The sequence below is a fragment of the Lissotriton helveticus genome, chromosome 2_1, assembly GCF_964261635.1.
Source record: "Lissotriton helveticus chromosome 2_1, aLisHel1.1, whole genome shotgun sequence".
NCBI classification, from domain to species: Eukaryota; Metazoa; Chordata; class Amphibia; order Caudata; family Salamandridae; genus Lissotriton; species Lissotriton helveticus.
Genome location: NC_136059.1, coordinates 463,872,521 through 463,892,344, shown reverse-complemented (window position 1 = coordinate 463,892,344; position 19,824 = coordinate 463,872,521).

The following is a 19,824-nucleotide window of genomic DNA, read 5'->3' as shown; positions in this document are numbered from 1 at the left end:
GCTTTCCAGGCTAAACCCATGAAGGATTTGTAAATTTGTCAAACTACCAAATGGGTAAACTACTCTAGGCAATCTTTTTCTTTGTAAAACCTACCAGTCTTTCTTCTAAAAAAACTCGGGGGCTTATTTACAAGCCCCTTGCGCCGCCGGTGCGTCATGTTGTAAATATCGCCATTTTCATGCAACACTTTGTGTGTTAGGGGTGTTACATTGGTGTTGCTGTGGGTGTTTCCAAGCAAGGTAAGTCAACACAAGAGCCTTAACTTCAGAATGTTCTCTGGCCATCTATGAAGGTAGGATATCTTCATGAAGACTAGTGAGATTAAAGAATGTAACAGATATATTTTTTCAAGGCACAATGAGTTGAAAAAGAAACAACTCTAGGGTTGTATTTCACTACATTGAGATCGATAATATCTATACTCTGTAATATCACGTTGTTGGGTTTGCATCAAAGTTAACACTGTTACTTACAGTTTAGAGTCCCTCCACCTGATCCACATTATGATATATATGTGTTTCATATGTAGCTTTGAAATGAAGCTTGACACAGTGTTCTTCTGTACAGCACTAGCTGTCTGCTGAGGCGATCCAGGAGTACTATTACTAGGCCTCTATGATAAATACACTTTTTTGTCCATGTCGGGGGCATCACCTATCACAAATGCCACAGGCAGATCTACAGACCTTGTTTGTTTTTAGGATGCTACCTTTGATAGTGCATTCTCGCGCAGAGGTGGAAGGCAGCCTTCTGCTTTCAGAACGGGGAAAAGGCGAGAAAGTCTTCCATGACTGGGACATTGTGTGAGTCGCAGGAAGGTATAAAAACAGGTTTCTGGTTGAAAGTTACAAGAAGAAGGCCCAGCCATTAACGCTGGAGCCAGACCACATAAACGAGAAGCAAAGTCAGGGCTGTGATGTTGCAACTGGGCATAGTGCATCAGCAGGAAGCCATCTTGATGTACGTTATGCACTGAAGTAGATAAAGATGGATCAAGAGGTTTTCAGGAAGAGCTTGGGTTGACTGAACAATTTTCACCATACATGTATCCTAAATGAGGAAGTCACGTAATAATACACAAGGTTCAGTAGATGTTACAACAGTAATCACTAACCATGTGTGCATGGTTCTCCCATCGGAATAACCTCTCAACTCCCCCTAAAACGACGGGTATCACTATTTTAGGAACTGGCAGTGACAGGAGTGCGATAGGAGGAAAGGAAGTGGGAGGACCCAGGAAAAGGGAGGGAGTTCCCCAGCTGTGGTTCCGTGTCTGTTATGGACTGATTCTCTGCCGCTGGACTTCAAACTGGTTGTTCATCTTCAGTCTTGGGTGCTTATCTTTAGTCCTTATGAGAACATGAACATAATTACTTTGGTCTCCTCCCTAACCACACACCCTTCCATTCCTTAGTCTTACACAAGGAAAATCTAATCACCCCCAAATGTGTGTCTGTGGTCTTCTACTCTGAAGTTTGGTTCTTTTCTGCAATGGAAGGAACAATAACCTCCAGATTATTGGTGTTTACCAATCACTCAGTACTTCAGAATTGTGTCTCTGCTTGCAACATGATTACTAATGCAACAATATGTATGCAATCTTAACTAGTTTAATCATGCTGTACTTCCTGCCTTACTGCAGAAGAAAGTAGTAGACTTGATGAAGACTATCACCCTATGTGGTGGCTACTTAGGAAGACTTCAACCTTAGGAAAAATTGTGCTGATAGCAATTGCGACAGCTGCAACATTAGCCTGCAAAAATAGTACTGCTGGCTGTAATGACAGTTTTAATAATTGTTCCAATAGTTCTTGCTTTTCGAAGTTCGTAGAAAGCACCATATGTCCTAGCAATGATGTTAGCTTTGCAGGTTTCAAAGATTGGCGATGATACAGCGTGTGGCAAAATCCTGCAGTAAGTTCTCGCTGCACATGCGCAGGCACGCATCACCTTACTGTTACAACTTTCTTTCTTGCTTTTTCTCGTATTCTTTCTCAGGTTTGACATCCAGAATTACCAGGCGGAAAGGTTCAGATGGCTAGAAAACAAGGGACTTCAGCAGACCATACTCGAGGAACCGACAGTACAAGTATTTATTCATTTATTTCATCTTACTCATTTATATGGCGCAACGAATCATCCCCAATGGGATCTCTCAGAGCCTGAGAAGAAGACACCCACCGAGCAGTATAATCTTAAAACAGCCAGGTCTTAAGCATTTTCTTCAATCGAGTAAAGAGCTCTCTCACCCCGATATCTACAATAACAAGCAGTCTGTTCTGGTCTTTACTCTGCACTCAAGATGGAGGTCATTCCTACAAGACTTCAGACATCATGCAGACGGCTTCCTTAATATTTTGATAAGGTTCCAAAGTGTGACACATGAAGCAGACCCTACTTGTGGTGGAGCTATGGGTGGAAACCCAAACTGCCTTAATCGTCCACCATGCCAGTGGTCACTAACAGGACCTGAGATATGGGTGGAGTCTCTAAAGAAATTCTGTTACTCCAGTGATCATGCTGGCGAGGTTTGACACTAAATACCCTTTGGGTTGAGTTAAAAACTGAGGGGCATATTACCAACAAATAACGATATTTATCGCTAAGTAGGCTTAGCGGCAATTTTTTTATCGCCGCGCATGACCAGATTTTATCGCTGAGATAACGTGCTATTAGCAACGTTTAGCTCAAAAGCGATAAACTTCCCGGCGATAGCGGCAAAATCCGTGAATATCGCTGAGAATACAGCGATATTCATGCATTATCGCTAACAGGGTCTTAGCCATTATATCCACCTCCCATTGGATATAATGGCTACGAACTGGTCTGAGCAGGCGTTAGTTTTTGGAGATATTTGCGCTTAGCACGAATATTTCCATCGCTACGCTGTGTTGGTAATAGGCGATAGCGCTGTTAGCGACTGCTTTCAGTCGCTAACAGGTTGGGTACTCCCACTTTGCATGTCATTAGCGATAAATATTGCTGACATGCAAAGCGGGCCCCCAAACGGCTCGCTATCGCCTACAAGCTATCGCTAACTGCTGTTAGCGACAGCTTGCTAATAGGGCGATAGAATTATCGCCGCATAGCAGCCGAAAACGGCCGCTAAAGCGGCGATAATTTCCTATCGCCCCCCTTGATAATATGCCCCAGAGTTAGAAAACATTTGTAAATAAGGGATAACTAAGAGTGGAGTTCAGAGTGGTTGGCACCCATGGGTTTGGTGCGCAAATCTCAAACATCAGTGATTTAGTGTGTCGTAGAGTGGCCTGAACTGGAACATCTGTGTGGATCGCCAACCACTCACAAACATAGGAAAACATTTCATATCATTGAAATGGTGTTGATATTTATTTCTTTAGCTATAAGTGGCAGCCTTCCACTCAGTTGAATTGCATCAATAATATTTTCATCTTATCTCATGTTTCACTCCAGAAGCTTCCGGTTTCTACAAACACATGCCTTTTGGTCTAGTGTAGGTGTCTGTAGTATTTTCCAGGGTGAATGGTGCACTGTTCAAGAAAGTGGGCAGAGTTTCATTCTTCCAGAATTATATTTTAGTGTGCGGGAAAGATGAGGGGTTCACTGTGTTACTGGATATTTTGACAAACAGCTGTGTGACTCAATAGAAAGGCAAGTGTGTGGTTGCTTGGGATGGAGTTAATTTTTCCGGTACCATACGTCTAGAAAGCGGGTCAACCCAAAACTAAAATTGTTAAAAGCAATTGATGAGACTTCATGTCCACCAGAATGTTATGCTCAATGTGTACCTCACTTAGCAAGCAGAACATCACCGTTGCTTAACCTATTAAAAAATGAGTAACTTTTGAAGAGTGTTAATTGTGAGGTAGCTTGTGAACACACTGAGATAGATGCTGTAAGTGCACAGCCATTAAAACCATCATTAAGCTGGATGCAAGTTGTTGTGGTTTTGGTGCAGTCGTGCTGAAAAAGAGGAAGAAACTACAAGAAGAAATTGTGGCAGTTTCATCCAGGGCATTAGGGGGAGCTGACCCTAGCTACTAAGTGATATAGAAGAAGAGAGGTATGTAATGTGGTGAGATGCACAGTCCTATAAAACAGATGCTGGGGCACAATATTTTCTGCTATAAATGAACCATAAGAATCTAGTAGATTTTTTCATTATGCATAGTGGTGATCAAGCCACACCATGTAGTCAGGTGGCAGTACAGATTACAGGAATTCCAGCACAGGGTGGAATATGTTCCTGGTGTAAGAAGTTCTGCAACTGTTTTTTTCTCCTATATATAAAAGGTGACTTGGAATTTGATAACCAGGAAGATAATTTTGTGGTAAGCCAGGTTAGTGATGTATTTGGGGGAACTTTACCTGAGGAGGGATGGAAGACATGTTTGGATAAGGGTGTGGTATTGAGCAAGGCCAGAGAAAGCAGTGCAAAAGGTTGGCATGCAAAAAAGAAAAACTGAATTAGGAGCTGGGTGCGTATGATCAGATGAGTTAACTTGTGAAGGGACTTTGGTGAGATTGTTGAAGTTATTATTAGCACCTAGTGAATGCAAAAAGAGAGTGCTGCAGCTCACCCATGAAGGACATGTGGCATCGGGGTGTTGAAAGGAAGGTTTATGAGTTTTTTTATTGACTCAGACTGTACAAGGGCGCAGTATTTATTCATTAGAGATTGTGGGACATGTGTACTCAATGATAAGACACACTTTACAATCCCCATAGCCAGTTAAGCTTGACAAAGTGTCCCGGTTACCTAGGTGTAAATTGGCATCAAACATTTCTAGTTTGTGCAGAGTTTTGGCCGAGACTCCTAAGAATGCAATTGAAATGAGTGAGCATATGCGGAAACGGCCAGAAGTTAGGTGTAAGACCTGTCATCTTTAGGATGCTCTTCCCTCAAACTTTTTACCTTCCTCCTCCATTTTTGCTGATTTCGTTTGTGTTGGCCTTAGGACTCATTACCACTGCTAACCACTGCTTAAGTGCATGTGCCTACTCCTTAAAACGTGGTAACACTGACATCCTCAATTGGCATTTTAATTTACTTATAGGTCCCTAGTAAAGTGGTATTACGTGTACCCTGAGCCTGTAAATTAATTGCTACCAGTGGGCCTGCACCACTGATTGTGCCACCCACTTAACTAGCCCTTTAAACCTGTCTCAGGCCTGCAACTGCAGCCAGTGTGTGCAATTTTAAACTGTCATTTTGATCTGGCAAATTAAACCTTTTGTCCGGTACAAACCGTCCTTTACTGTCCTTTGATGTTCGTATTGTTTTATATTTGGGGCTTTGTAATTCAAAAGGAAAACATGCAAATATTAATACACTGAAAAAAGACTGTTCTAATGGCAATTTCGAGATGAATACTGCCTTGAAAATTATCTGAAGGTGTAATTGTTCCTATGTGGTTTGCACTTCCTCCCTGACCGCAGGTGATAACTTCCGTGTTGTGGTAAGAAGCTACAACAAGGACATGCAAGTTGCATTCTAGAGGTAACTGAGAAAGAAATGACACAAACAACCCAAGGTAATGTGAGCAAAGAAATTATCACCATCATGCCTGTTTCTATTTCTTATTGTAGAGTTCCGGCAGCACCTGATGGAGTTTAATTAAACTCACATACAGGTACCATTAGCGTTATTAACATTTGCATGTTTTCCTTTTGAATTACAAAGCCCCAAATTTAAAATGATATGAACGTTAAGGGTAAAGTAATACTTTTTGTACAGCATGCTTTTCTTTCCTTCTCTCCATGTAAAAATATTTAGAAGGGTGACAATTTTTCAAAAACCATTTCAACACGGTGACAATCTTTCTAAACACGTTTATTGGACATGTTCTTAAGCACACGTTTGATTACACCCTCAATACAGGCTCTTGTGGTGTAGAGTAGGAGTAAAATTATTGATATGCTTCACACTAACTTAATGATGACTTAACAGCCATAAACTTTTTTCTTACCAACCGAGCACAAATCACTAAATTATTACATCTTTTTCTAAGCCTTTGATGCCAACAAATATAACTGCATGTCTTTTTGATATCAATTCTTGATTGATTATTAACGCTTCACTGATATGTGTGCATGCACATTGTGTCACATATGCAAGTAGCATTACACATCCAAGCACCTAATTGGGCAACACTATATGAAAGCTATATAGAGCAACAATGTGCATGTTTTTCCTTTTCCCCTTTTTCTTTCCCAAGTTATAGGTAGAACTATAAACTTTAAAGCTGTCGATTACATGAAATAATGGCGAAGATGGGTAAGTGACATTAACTTACCCAATGTGTCAAAGCGATCTATCTCGTTATCGCTATGACTAAGGTCCTGATGAAAGTCCAATGATCTTTAGAGACACCCATGGACTGAAACATGTCGACCACTGAAATCATCCCTATATAGGTGCAGTGGACCATTCACACATCCACCAGAGCACCACACACTGTGTTTAATCTTACCCCATCCTGACGAATGAAACAAGAGTACAGGATAGGAGGTATTTTTAATGTATCACTTTTTCCGCTAACACTCTCGAAATCATGACCGTCGAAGAACCAGATGGTCTCCCTCCAGGTGGAGGAAGCTTGACTGCCTAGAGAATGGGAAACTCAGGTGGAAAAGGACCCAATGATTAAAACCAAACACCTAACCTTCTCAAGCAGAGAACCAAGATATACCGCTGCCCACGGGTTAAAGTGTATGAGGGCCTTTGTACATCACTCATAGACCCTGTTTTTTTTAAAATATGTGGTTCATTCACTTTTGATTTTAGACTATTAAGCATGGAAGCAGAATTAATCACTGCTTCTTCCTCGCTTCTCTTGATTTGTTTGACTGTTTAAAGTGTTGCACAAATATTTGCTTATTGCCTCTAAGTTAAGCTTGACCCATTTGGGCCAAGGTAACAGAAGGCTGAGCACAGGTTAATTTGGGGTTTGCTTGTGACTTCACCCTAACAAGGATTGTGGTTCCTGCTTGAGTAGTGTTTCACCCCCCTCAACCAGTAACCCAGTTTTTTTTACATTAGGTTTGATTAAAAGGTTAGCAAGAAGTCATTGGTTGAGTTCAAGTAGGATTTTATTCTAAAAGAGAGAGTTTTCCCAGAGAACTGGTAATGGATAATACATGCAATTGCTATTTTTGAAGTGGCAAAATATTTTAAATCTGTTAGATTTAAAACACACAAACACAGCACTTTATTACCCAAGAAACATTTGGTTAGTTGAATGCTTTAACTGTGGAAGCAAAGATCAGTTGCAGTTGTCTTTGTTGGAATGGAAGAAAACAGAGAAGGCGATTGTGTGGGCACGCAGACAATGCCCTGCGTTAATACAGTGGTCTTGATATTTTGGAATGGCTGAAACTTGCTTGGACAAGAGTGGCGAGGACTAAAGGAGGTACACTTGGATAAATTAGCATGTATACTGGATGTGTGAAATGCTGTGCCAAACAAGCAAATGAGGGATTGTAAGAGAATAGTGATTTTCCAAATTAAATGCCAAGAGAATCTGAATTTCATTAAAGACAACGAGGCTAACATCATGCATTTATCCTTTAATGCCACTCTATTCTATCTTTTTTTACCTCCTTTATTCCCATTATCAGAGTCTCCCTCTGAAACAGACTAGTATTCATTGTCCAAACTTTTCTAACTTTTTTTCTTCCACATGACCTTATCAATAGTCTTGAGCGCACAGCTCGCATTTAATGCTGAATCAGGTTTTTTTAAATCTTCTCATTAATCTTTCCTTCTGGGACTTCAGGAGATACTCTGTCTTTATCGGCCATAATGTAATTATTAGATTAAAAGAGATAAGAAATTCTATAAAATGATCTCCTTTTACTTACCTTTCTTACAATAAATTAGTATGCACGAAAAGCATATTGCTAAGCACAGGTTGAAAGATGCACAGCTGATCGCAGATATACTGTAACTGTCAACTGTCAGAGCGATACATTACAGATCTTGCAGTAACAGCTTAAATACTACTAAAACAATGGGACTGAGCACAAACCAAAATGCCTGTGAAATCTCCCATTGGGTAAGCTTTTTGCCATTGCCCAACACATTTTTTTAAAGCCCTGCCTGGCTTGTGTAAGGAAAAGATGTGTCCGGTGTGCCTGGCGGTAAGGGTAAGTGATTGAGCACTCCCGCCAGAAGGAAGGCTCAGTATGGGCATAATGGTGGTCGCCTACTAGCGGGGCAACAGTGACCACTTTCGTCGGGGTAATGGTGGCCGCCTTGAGTCGATGAAAACTGCATGGGGCAATGGCAGTGGGCCGGCAACTATAGCTTCAAAAGGGCGGTGGCCGGATTATGAACACAACTAGCAGCCCGTCCCGACGTTGTCCGGGTATGAATTGCTGCCAGTATATTGTTTTGTAGGATTTCGTTTTGATAGCATTTCTTATCTGTGACAGGCCTGTAAAACGCTCCGATTCACAGTGCACTGCTGATGCACTTAAGAGTGTGCATTCATTAATGTGTGAACTCGAGTTTCCCTACTTTATTTTTCCTTGCAATATTATATAGCGCGAACTCAATAACATGGCATGAGCACAATTTACATTACAGAAGAACACATTAATTTGTGGTAAGCACAGGGAGACAAAGCGATTTCCCTGGAATCACAGGATGTTGAGCTGATGCCGATATTCGAACGTAGCTCCCCAGCTCTAAAGTTCGCAATTCTAGAACTTGTGGCGGGAGGTGTGTCTAAAAGTGTATGTCGGTGCTGGCCATCAATGAGAGAGACCTGTCCATTTTTCAAATCGGTGGTGAAAAAATATGAGTGTGTTGCTGGAGATGTGGGGCCCGATTCACAAAACTAAGTTGGGGCATATTATCAAGGACAGGCGATACATTATCGCCGCTTTTATCGGCAGGAAACTGCCGATAAAGCGGCGATAATGGCCTTGATAATATGCTCTATGAATTCCAATCGAACACAACTAACATGGGCTTATGTATCGCCTGTCCTTGATAATATGCCCCTAAGTTAAGACAAAATTCTAAACTTACTACCAGGTAGGTAATAGGGAGATAATTTTATCTCCACTTTCTTGGCTTTTAAAGCCAAAAAAGTGGAGATAAACCCCCTTGACAATATGCCCCCTAATTTTAAGACTATCGGTATTCACAGAACGCATTTAGGAGTCCTAAAGTTAGGACTCCTAACTTCTGTGAATACCGAAATGAGTAGGTGCCTTCTGTGAATACCAAAATGAGTAAGTGCCTTCTGTGAATACCAAAATGAGTAAGTGCCTTCTGTGAATACCATAATGGTAGTAAGTTTAGGATTTTGTCTTAAGTTAGTTCTGTGAATCGGGCCCGTGGGCCGCGGTGCCACCAATGTACTTACCGGGGGAGGGTAAACACCCATTATTCCGCAACTTTCTTTCCGCATACCATCACTCCGCATACTTTCATTACGAAAGTACCATGACTCCGCAATGCCATTATAACGCATGGCATTACATTTTATATGGTTTTACCATGCATACATTTACAACGAAATTCGTTGTAAATACATGAATGGTAAAATAATGGTTTTTTTATGTTTGGATAAGGTAAGTATGGGTATAGGGGTATATGATTTGTGTTACTGAGGTATATGTTTTGGGTGTTTGGGTATTTTAAGGGTTCAGATATAGTTTTGGGTTATGGGGTACAGGGGTAGTTTTAGGGTTTAGGGATAGGTATGGGTTTTGGGGTACAGGGGTATTTTAAGGGTTCAGGGCTAGGTTTGGGTTTTGGGGTACAGGGGTATTTTTAGGGTTCAGGGCTAGGTTTGGGTTTTGGGGTACAGGGGTATTTTAGGGTTCAGTGGTAGGTTTGGGTTTTGGGGTATAGGGTTATTTTTATGGTTCAGGGCTAGGTTTGGGTTTTGGGGTACAGGGGTATTTTTAGGGTTCAGGGGTAGGTTTGGGTTCAGGGCTAGGTTTGGGTTTTGGGGTACAGGGGTATTTTAGGGTTCAGGGGTAGTTTTGGGTTTTGGGGTACAGGGGTATTTTTAGGGTTCAGGGCTAGGTTTGGGTTTTGGGGTACAGGGGTATTTTTAGGGTTCGGGGTAGGTTTGGGTTTTGAGGTACAGGGGTATTGATAGGGTTCAGGGCTAGGTTTGGGTTTTCGGGTACAGGGGTATTTTTAGGGTTTAGTGATAGGTTTGGGTTTTGGGGTACAGGGTATATTTATAGGGTAAAGATGGGTTAGTGTTTAAGGGTGTTGAGGTATTTTAAGTAGTAAGGGTGGGTTATGATTATGGGGTGCAGGGGTATTTAAAGGAAGCAGGGTGGACACCCGATCGTAAAAACAACAGTTGATGGACAGAATGCAGCACAATGTCATACATTCACCCCAGTACAGAGATCTGGGCCTAAAGCCATCTTTTTTTTGCACTCCACGCCATCCCAGTTCAGACATGGCCATATGCAAATCAGCCTTGACCCTGTGCCTCATGGGAACAGTCCTGCCCGAGCTGCCAAGCCATGTCTTTCCTGGACCAGAATCACGCACCCTAGGACTGGTTTCTGGCTATCAACCATCTTCAGCCAGGATAGTTTGACTCCAGTGGTTTGGAGAGCATGGGACTCATGTCTGAGCATATCCATCCCACTCGGGGTGACAAATGCAAAAACAACAATTGATGGACAGAATGCAGAACAATGTCATACATTTACCTCAGTACAGAGATCTGGGCCTAAATCCATCGTTTTTTTGCACTCCACACCACCCCAGTTCAGACATGGCTATATGCAAATCAGCCTTGACCCTGTGCCTCATTGGAAACAGTCCAGACCGAAGGGTGGAAATATCACACGCCTCCAGCGTTTGTCACGCCCCCAGCACACGCCCACAGCACAACGCAGACACGCCCACAAGGGACTACTTTGCTGGCATGGTTCTTTTACCTTTTAAATGTATATGGTGGGCGTCTGCATAGCCTATGTCCTTCTGCTGCAACTGCCCTTTCCAACGCTGTATTGGGTGTTGTGATTGGTGCCGTGGTTCCTGAGATTACCCGCCTCAAAGGTTTGGGCTCTCTCTTTATTATATTAGTATGGATAAGGAGCAGATAAGGTGCTCAAGGTACAGAGGCAATCAATGATCTTATGTTAAATTCTGCAGCATATTAGCCATAAAACCCAACACAATTGAGAAAAGAACGGGAGAAGTAGAAATAAACGGGGGTTCATTTCCATAGATTGTAAACCAATCAAAGGGGAAAGCAACACTAAAAACAGCTAAGTAATACCATTAAAGGAATAAAGCAGTGGCGGCTGGTGATCCACAAAAATGGTGCGTTAACATAAATACAATTAAAAAAATACATACAAATAAACAAAAATTTAAATATGAAAAAAAAAGTTTTACTTATTTTAGCCTGCAGCACGTCCTTGTGTTCTCCAGTCCTCGGCTCCAGACTCCACCGAGTGCAAGGACCCACAGCTCCCATAGTTCCTTATCCAATCCAGACACTGCTCTCATGCTGCCTGAGTAAAGTGACTGGATTGGCTGCAGCAGGCTGCCTCACCACTCCAAAGAGCACTGAAGACCTGGGCGTGTTCTCCAACCCGGCTGTCAAAGACAGCCGGTTTGGAGAGTCTGAATTGTGCATGTCGGTTTCACCGTAGCAAGATAGGTGGCCAAACCGACATGCACAATTCATACTGAAAGAGCCACTCGTCATTGCTGCCATTCAGCAGCAATGACGCGCTGACCCCGCCCTCCCCTCTCAATTCAGCAGAAAGCCGGGAAAATAAAATGGTAATAAGTTCCTATTATTGTCATTTTATTTTTCCAGCATTCTGGCAGCAGTGTGAGAGGGGCGGCGCTCCTCCACTCCCATGGAGGAACAACTGCAGGAATAAAGGACGAATAAAAGTGCTACTTATCTGAGCAAAGAGCAGCATTTAAAAGAGGAAGATCATTCAGTTGCATGGACTACTTATGTATTGTCATTGTTCTATTCTAGATTGTTTTGCGTTTATGATGTAATGTTCTTTCAAGTGCTGTGTGGAGTGGCATTAAAAGATAAATGCATAATGGTAGCCTTCGTTCTTGTAATGAAATTGGAAGCTCTGAAGTGGTCATTGGCGATCTTGTAAGAGTAAAGAGGAGTAGCCATGTCAAATCGGGTCATTCGTTTTTTTCTCTCCCAAGGAAATGGCGCAAGTGAGAGAGGGTAGTTGTTTTGAAAGATGGCACAATGTAGAACCAGGAGAGATTAACAGCAGTGAACAAAACCAAATCTGGTATAGTGTGTAGGTAAATGGGAGTTAAGATGTGCCTAAGATTGTTGCTTCATGGTGTATTCCTCTGCATGCCTATTAGTCAAAGAGCGCCAAAATACTTAAAAGAGTATGTTACCAATTGAACTGCCTTGCAGATTATTGCATATAAATTATGTTACGATTACCCTTAGGACATTGCTACGTATTTTTATTAGAATGTCAATTTCCTGAAAGTGAAAAGCCAGAGCTCCTCAATCACCGCTTACAAAAGCCAGTCACGTAAATCTGAAACTGAACCCAAAAAAATAGCTGGCTGTTTTGCTCAATACTATAAGAAACTTTACAACCTTGATCAACATACTTTCATCATAGATAGTGAAAGTTACCTGTGGAACATAAGCCTCCCCTATCTATAAGAATCAGACCAAATCTCCCTTAACAGGTCGATTGAAGCGGAAGAAGTAAATAGTTCAATCCAAAAGCTGAAAATTAAAAAGGTGCCTGGTCCAAACATTTTTGTAAGTCGCTTCTACAAAGTTTTCATCCCCTTCTCACCCCTCATATAAAATCCCTCTTTGATTTCTACGCCTCTAATGGCAAAACTAGCCGAAATGTCACTGAAGCAATAATTACTGTCATCCATATAGACAACAAATACCCATTAGAGACTAAAAATTGGAAACCAATCTCTCTACTCAACGTAGGTTCCGCTTTTTGTCTACTTACAGCGTTGGAGCAGGGCGCTCCGCTGTATCTCTCCCCTGCAGCCTGCCAATATAGGAAATTTGACGTTCTGCCAAGCACCTGCTGGCTCTGCCTCGTAGTCCCCCCGCCGCCGCTATCACAACCAAGCGGCCGCCGAGTGGGGGACTACCTGTCCCAGCAGGCAGAGCGGCAGCGACGCCAGCCACGCGCCAGGACGCGCCTTAAAACAACGCAATCACCGGGGGAGCGGGTGACCTGCTTTTTGTCTACTTACAGCGTTGGAGCAGGGCGCTCCGCTGTATCTCTCCCCTGCAGCCTGCCAATATAGGAAATTTGACGTTCTGCCAAGCACCTGCTGGCTCTGCCTCGTAGTCCCCCTGCCGCCGCTATCACAACCAAGCGGCCGCCAAGTGGGGGACTACCTGTCCCAGCAGGCAGAGCGGCAGCGATGCCAGCCACGCGCCAGGAGGCGCCTTAAAACAACGCAATCACCGGGGGAGCGGGTGTTCCGCTTTTTGTCTACTTACAACGTTGGAGCAGGGCGCTCCGCTGTATCTCTCCCCTGCAGCCTGCCAATATAGGAAATTTGACGTTCTGCCAAGCACCTGCTGGTTCTGCCTCGTAGTCCCCCCGCCGCCGCTATCACAACCAAGCGGCCGCCGAGTGGGGGACTACCTGTCCCAGCAGGCAGAGCGGCAGCGACGCCAGCCACGCGCCAGGAGGCGCCTTAAAACAACGCAATCACCCGCATCGCGGGAGCGCGCGGGCGAAGCCCGGGCAAAGGGCGGGCCCTCTACGGCCCTCATCCGTCAGAGGAGGTCAGGTCAGGCCCCCTCTCTTTCATTTTGGCCACCAAGCACTATGAGGAAAGGTTTGAAACCCGGCAGAATGCCTGTCTTAAGATCTAAAACTAAACTAAAAGAACCCACAGCGCAACCTGTTCCTACCCTCACTGCTATCGACATCATATTACAACAGACTATAGGGGCCGTATCTTCTGCCATTGCTAATACCGAAAGGAGGTTATCTCTGCCACCAACTTTATTTTTGCCAGACTCCCGGGAGGAAGCAGCTGATTCTCTGGCCCTATCTCAAGATGCTAATGATGAGCTGGATTTAAGCCTTGGAGTCAGCGCATCGTTTGCCGAATTTCCGTGTGGTCAACCTCCCATTGAACAACCAGGGAGCTCACAAGACACCCTACCCAACATAAGCCCCACAAGGGAGCATGGAACAAGAAAGAATTTACTGGCAGAAAAAGCCAGTATGGGTCCTATAAACAACAAACCTATGTCAAAGGAAAAGCCCAAAAATGTTATACGGAACCATAACTTGGTGTCTCCCACTCCCAACTCCGCACCCGGCATACCGTGTTGGATAGTAAATATGGTAGCTGATCTAAAATCAGATCTTGAAGCCACGATTATTGCCCACATAAAGCCCCTAATGTCTAAAATTAATAGACTGACATCACTAATTAATACCAAAGGGTGTGGCTCTAACAAATCAAGTGGAAATATGGCAATAGCTACCAAAGAGAACTTGAAAGGGGTGTCATTGGGAGATTCGATAAGCAAGACATCAAAGGACACCCCCATTCAACCTAATTTGCCTTCAGCAACCATAGGAGTAAATACTCAACGCTCAATTCAATCTGGGGATAAATCTGCTGCCACTCCCTTAAATTCTAACACCAGTGGCCCTATTTCGGAGACGCAACAGGATCTGGGCACTCGAAAATCGCCCAACCAACCAGCGAAGGGTGTGCAAAGCACTGGTAAAAGTGCCTCAACAGCCTTGTCTCCAACAAAAAAACAAGAGCCTCCAAAAAGGCCAGCTCGCTTTAAGACAATTAATTTGCCACCAGAGGCTTCGCCATTCGTGGTTGTGTTAACGGGTGTTCCACCCCTCAAGGAGGGAAGAAGGGAATCCTTTGTTGAGATGAGAAATAAATGTGCACAGTGGCTCAAGTTACATAGACCTTTACCCCAAAACATGCATGGCCAAATACTCGCAGTTAGAAGAGGAGAGTGGGTTGGAAGAAACACTAAGACTATAGCAGGGGACGTTATAACTGTTAATTTCAGGGACACGGATGTAGTAAATTACATATGTAATGCACCTTGTAGTGGACCCAATACCCAAGTCCATCCATTCCCGCTTTCCTATTTCTACCCTGTGGCACCAAGACAGCAATTTCCGAGATTTGGCTTTCCTACTAATAGGGCCCATACATACGTCCCCCATCATACTATCCAACACCGCCAGCCTGGCAAGGCCCCCCTGAATTTGACCCTTTCCTATCTCAGTTTGCACATTGGAATAGATTCTGTGCCCTTGATGAGGTAGATTGACTCATATGTGAGGAAACCACCACCCAATACTTAGACCTGAACTGGTGCGAGGAGGAGCAAGCGTCGATTGCATTACAACCTATATGCTCTAATCCCCCTACCATGTTAGCCACTAGTTTAATCCAGCAAACACCCTCTATACTGGCAACTGATTGCCTGGAAGCCCAAATCCTTAGTGAAACTAACAATCATAAAAGTAAACCTGACAAGGAACCAATAAAAATCCTTAGTTGGAACCTTGCAGGTATCCATAGGAAATTGGGCCTGCCTGAATGGAACGACTTGGTTGAGGCACACAAAATCTGCCTCTTCCAGGAGACCTGGAGCATAGAACCGCTCCATCGGGTTGGATTTGTAACCCATTTTGTACCTGCTGAGAAAGCAACGCACGGGAAGGGACGTCCCTCAGGGGGTCTTCTTATTTGGATAAGCATCTCCCTCAACTGCTGTATAACATCTAGGCAGGTTAATAGCCCAGATATATTAGGGATCCTACTAACTAATCCTAGCATGGGCTTATCCCTTGCCATATATAATATCTATGCCAGAGGCACAAAAAATGGGTGCACTTCTATGGTGATTTCCGATTTGGAAACACAACTTAGAAACCATGAGGAAGCTGACCATACCCTGGTAGCAGGTGACTTTAATTGCACCTACGAGCCACTCCCTATGGAGGACAATTCAGACCTTGGTGAGGAGGACAGCAGATGGGGTATCCCTGCACTTACTATCCCCCCGATAAAAAGATGGTCTCGTAGCGCAATACAGCTTAATGCGCTGACACTAGAATTTGGCTTAAGAGCTACAGACGGTCGTACAGTTTCAGACCGCTTGGGTGCCCATACGTTCAACAGAGTTGATCATTCCTCAAGGATTGATTATATTCTGTTGGACCTAAAACTTTGGAGACTGGTCCAAGACATGGTAGTGATACCCACTGTGGAGAGTGACCACAATTCACTTTCCCTATCTTTGTAGTCTCACTCAATTGCCCACACACAACTATTGTTTCTTCCTGCGGAAGACGTCTAAAGTGGAATAAAATTGCCATGGATGCTGCCAAGATTTCCACCATAGACGAATTACTCATGGCCTCACAAATAGAACTAGACAACACTAATCCAGCCTTGCTAATAGAAAAGGTAACACCTATCTTCGAAGCAGTTGTCAAGTCCATAGGGGAAGTTTTTTGGGTAAGGGGCTCTGCAGGGAGGAACTTGTCCCATCACAAACCCAGGGGAAAGCATGATTGGTATACTCCAGCATGCAGACGAGCAAAGTCTCTCTTACTAGAGGCCATCAAAAGCAAATCTCAATCTCTGATACAGACAACCAGGAAAGAGCATAAGAGCACACTGGCACACGCTAAAAAAGAGTGGGAAGAAGAGTACTGGTCCACTCTCAAAGAAGCTAGCCTTAAAAAAGATCCAACAAGTTTCTGGGATACAATTAGAGCCAGAAATAGGCCAGATAGTGATCTTATCACATGTAACATTTCAAGCCAGGCGTGGGTTAACCACTTTTCAAAGTTATACTCCCGACAAGATGATCTGCCTCCTATTGAGGCTCCTAATGATGCTGAAGGGAGGATTGTGGCCCTAACAATGAATCAAACAGACTGGGGTATTGACCCCGATGAATTTGGCTTCACAACAAAAGAAGTGGAGTATGCCGTAAGCACCATCATGCCCCAAAAAGCCGCTGGCCCGGATGGCATTCCTGGTGACCTTCTGAGATCAGATATCCCAAAGTGGGGGAAACTTATTCACTCCTTACTTGTTGCCATCTGTAGGGGTGCCCCGATCCCCTCGTCATGGAAAGGGGCAGAGGTGGTCCCCATCTTTAAAAAAGGTGCCAGAGAAGATCCGTCCAACTATAGACCCATTAGCCTGCTGGACATTACTCAAAAAGTAGTCGGCAAGGCTCTACTGGTCAGAATATTGGACTGGATAGAAGAGAATAAAATCCTTTCCGACTACCAGGCAGGATTTAGAGTGGGTACTGGGACAATCGAACAAGCTTTTAGGCTGATGATGGTGTATTGGAAGGTCGTGGTTATAGGCAAAGGCAGTCTTTATCTCGCGTTCATCGATTTAAAGACTGCCTTTGACCTTGTACCGAGGGAGACCCTGTGGAGAGTTCTGGCCGATATGGGGTTGCCACACTACATACTTTCATTACTGGTTAGGCTTCATGAAAACAGTTTTGCCCAGATTAGGTGGGGTTCAGGAGGGGAAAAAACTAGCAGTATCCCGGTAGAGAGAGGGGTCCGCCAGGGATGTGTCCTTGCTCCCACCCTGTTTTCCCTTTATATTAACGGGGTGGTTGAGCACCTTCGCGAACATCCTTCAGACGAACCATCCCTGGCTGGAGAACGTATACCCACCCTCCTCTTCGCGGATGATACGCTTTTAATATCGAAATCCTCAATAGGCCTCCAAAGGCTTTTGAATAATTTCCAATCTTTCTGCACTAAACGGGGCCTGGTAATTAATACGGGCAAAACAAAATATCTTGTGTTGAACCCCCCAAAAAAACTAGCACGCCCTCCAACTCTGAATGCTGAACCCTTGGAGAGAGTAGAAGTGTTTGACTACCTTGGCATTCTCTTATCCCATAAAATGCAATGGTCCCCACATTTGGATAAAATGCTATTGTCCCACAAGAGGATAACAGGAGCTATTTTGAAAGAGCAACGCTCCTGCGTAATTAGACCAATAGCTGTTGTCCTCGACATTTATGTAGCTAAAGGGGTCAGTTCTGCTCTGTATGGGGCGGAGCTTTGGGGTTCATCTATTACCAATGATTTGCCAAAATCTGAAAAGAAATTCTGTAGGGCGATTATGTCACTCCCTCAGGGTACCCCTACGGTCCCACTAATGTTGGATCTAGGTTGTCGCCCTATTGACGATTTAGCAAGATTACGCCCACTCCTATTATGGGCACGATTGTGGCGAGTGCCCGAACTTAGTAAATATGCGCAAGGCCTCGCAGAAATTATGTCTTTACCAGGGTGGCACAAAATCAAATGGCTGAGCGACATGAAAACCTTACTACTTAATTTGGGCCTAAATGATGCGTGGGCTAATAGATCCTCTCCTCCAAAGTCAACCCTCAAGAAACTTTATTGGAACTGGATTGCGTTACAACGAAATACTAATGCTTCCATGGGCAGACTTACTGAAGAGTTTTTAAAATTTAAGGACCTACCAAAACGAGAACTTTATTTGGACGCTATTGGCAAACCATTTGATAGGGCACTTTATTTTAAATTTAGAGCAGGAACATTGCCGTTGTATACTTTTTCCTCACGATGGAAATTGCCTGCACAAACTGTAGAGCTTTGCCCAGTATGTCTAGTTAGACCAGAGACAGTGGCACATTTCATGTTTGAATGTGGAGAGTACACTTTACCTAGGAAGATATGGCTTAAACATCTATGTCGCCAATTGGGCACTAGGTGCCACTCAGACGCAATACGCATACTAATGTCTGATAGCCGTACCACCTATGCTTGTGCTCTTGCCAAATTTTTATCATGGGCTTGGTCAATCCGAGCCAAAAGGCTTAAATCAATTGTTTAATTTTTTCTTAACTAACCTATGATGTGATTTAAAAAAAAAAAAACATTGAATCCTTTTTGAAAATAACTGTTCATGCATAGATTCTTCTTGCAATCTGTGTTATCTTTGGCTCTTTTCAATGTACTCATGAATTTTATGCAAGCTTTTATGATAATCTTTTTATCGAAATAAAGCCTTTTTGACTTGACTGCAAAATATATGCAAAGATCGTAGCCACCAGACTGGAAAAACTTCTCCCATCAACAATCCATCCCTCACAAACAGGCTTCATTAAAGGGACATTGGCCTGTGATAACATCAGACTATATGCCCATGTGCTAGAAAAGGCTCCTCTCCTTAACTCACCTGCAATGGCCATGGACTGAGACGCCGGAAAGGCCTTTGACAATGACTCCTGGCCCTTTTTAAGATAAGCAATCTGCAAATGTAACCTTGGATCCTCCTTCGAACAGATGGTATTTGTATTGTATAATCCCTTGGCCAGAGTTAGGATAAATGGCTCCCTTCCTGAAAAATTCGAACTTTCCCAAGGTACAAGACAAAGCTGTCCCCTTTTACCACTTCTTTTCCCCCTAGCCATAAAACCCATTTCCGTAGAGAAATGGCATAATCCCAACTTCAAAGGGATTCCATTTGGTGTGACAGCACACAAAGTAACAGCTTATGCGCACACCATCCTTACATTCAAGGAGGATGCACACTCAGGCACAGCAGAAATCCTCAACTTAATCAATGCCTACTCTAATGCATTTGGTTATATGCTAAACAAATTTAAAAATGAGGTCTTCTCCTTCAACCTTATCTGGACCTCCGAGATTATTGGGAACGCCAACCTCAAATGGCAAAACCACTACTTAAAGTACCTGAGCCTTCATCTTGGTAAACATTGTCCAATTCTCGTTCTCACATGGGAAACAACTTGTTGAAAAAAATACAGGACCTCATC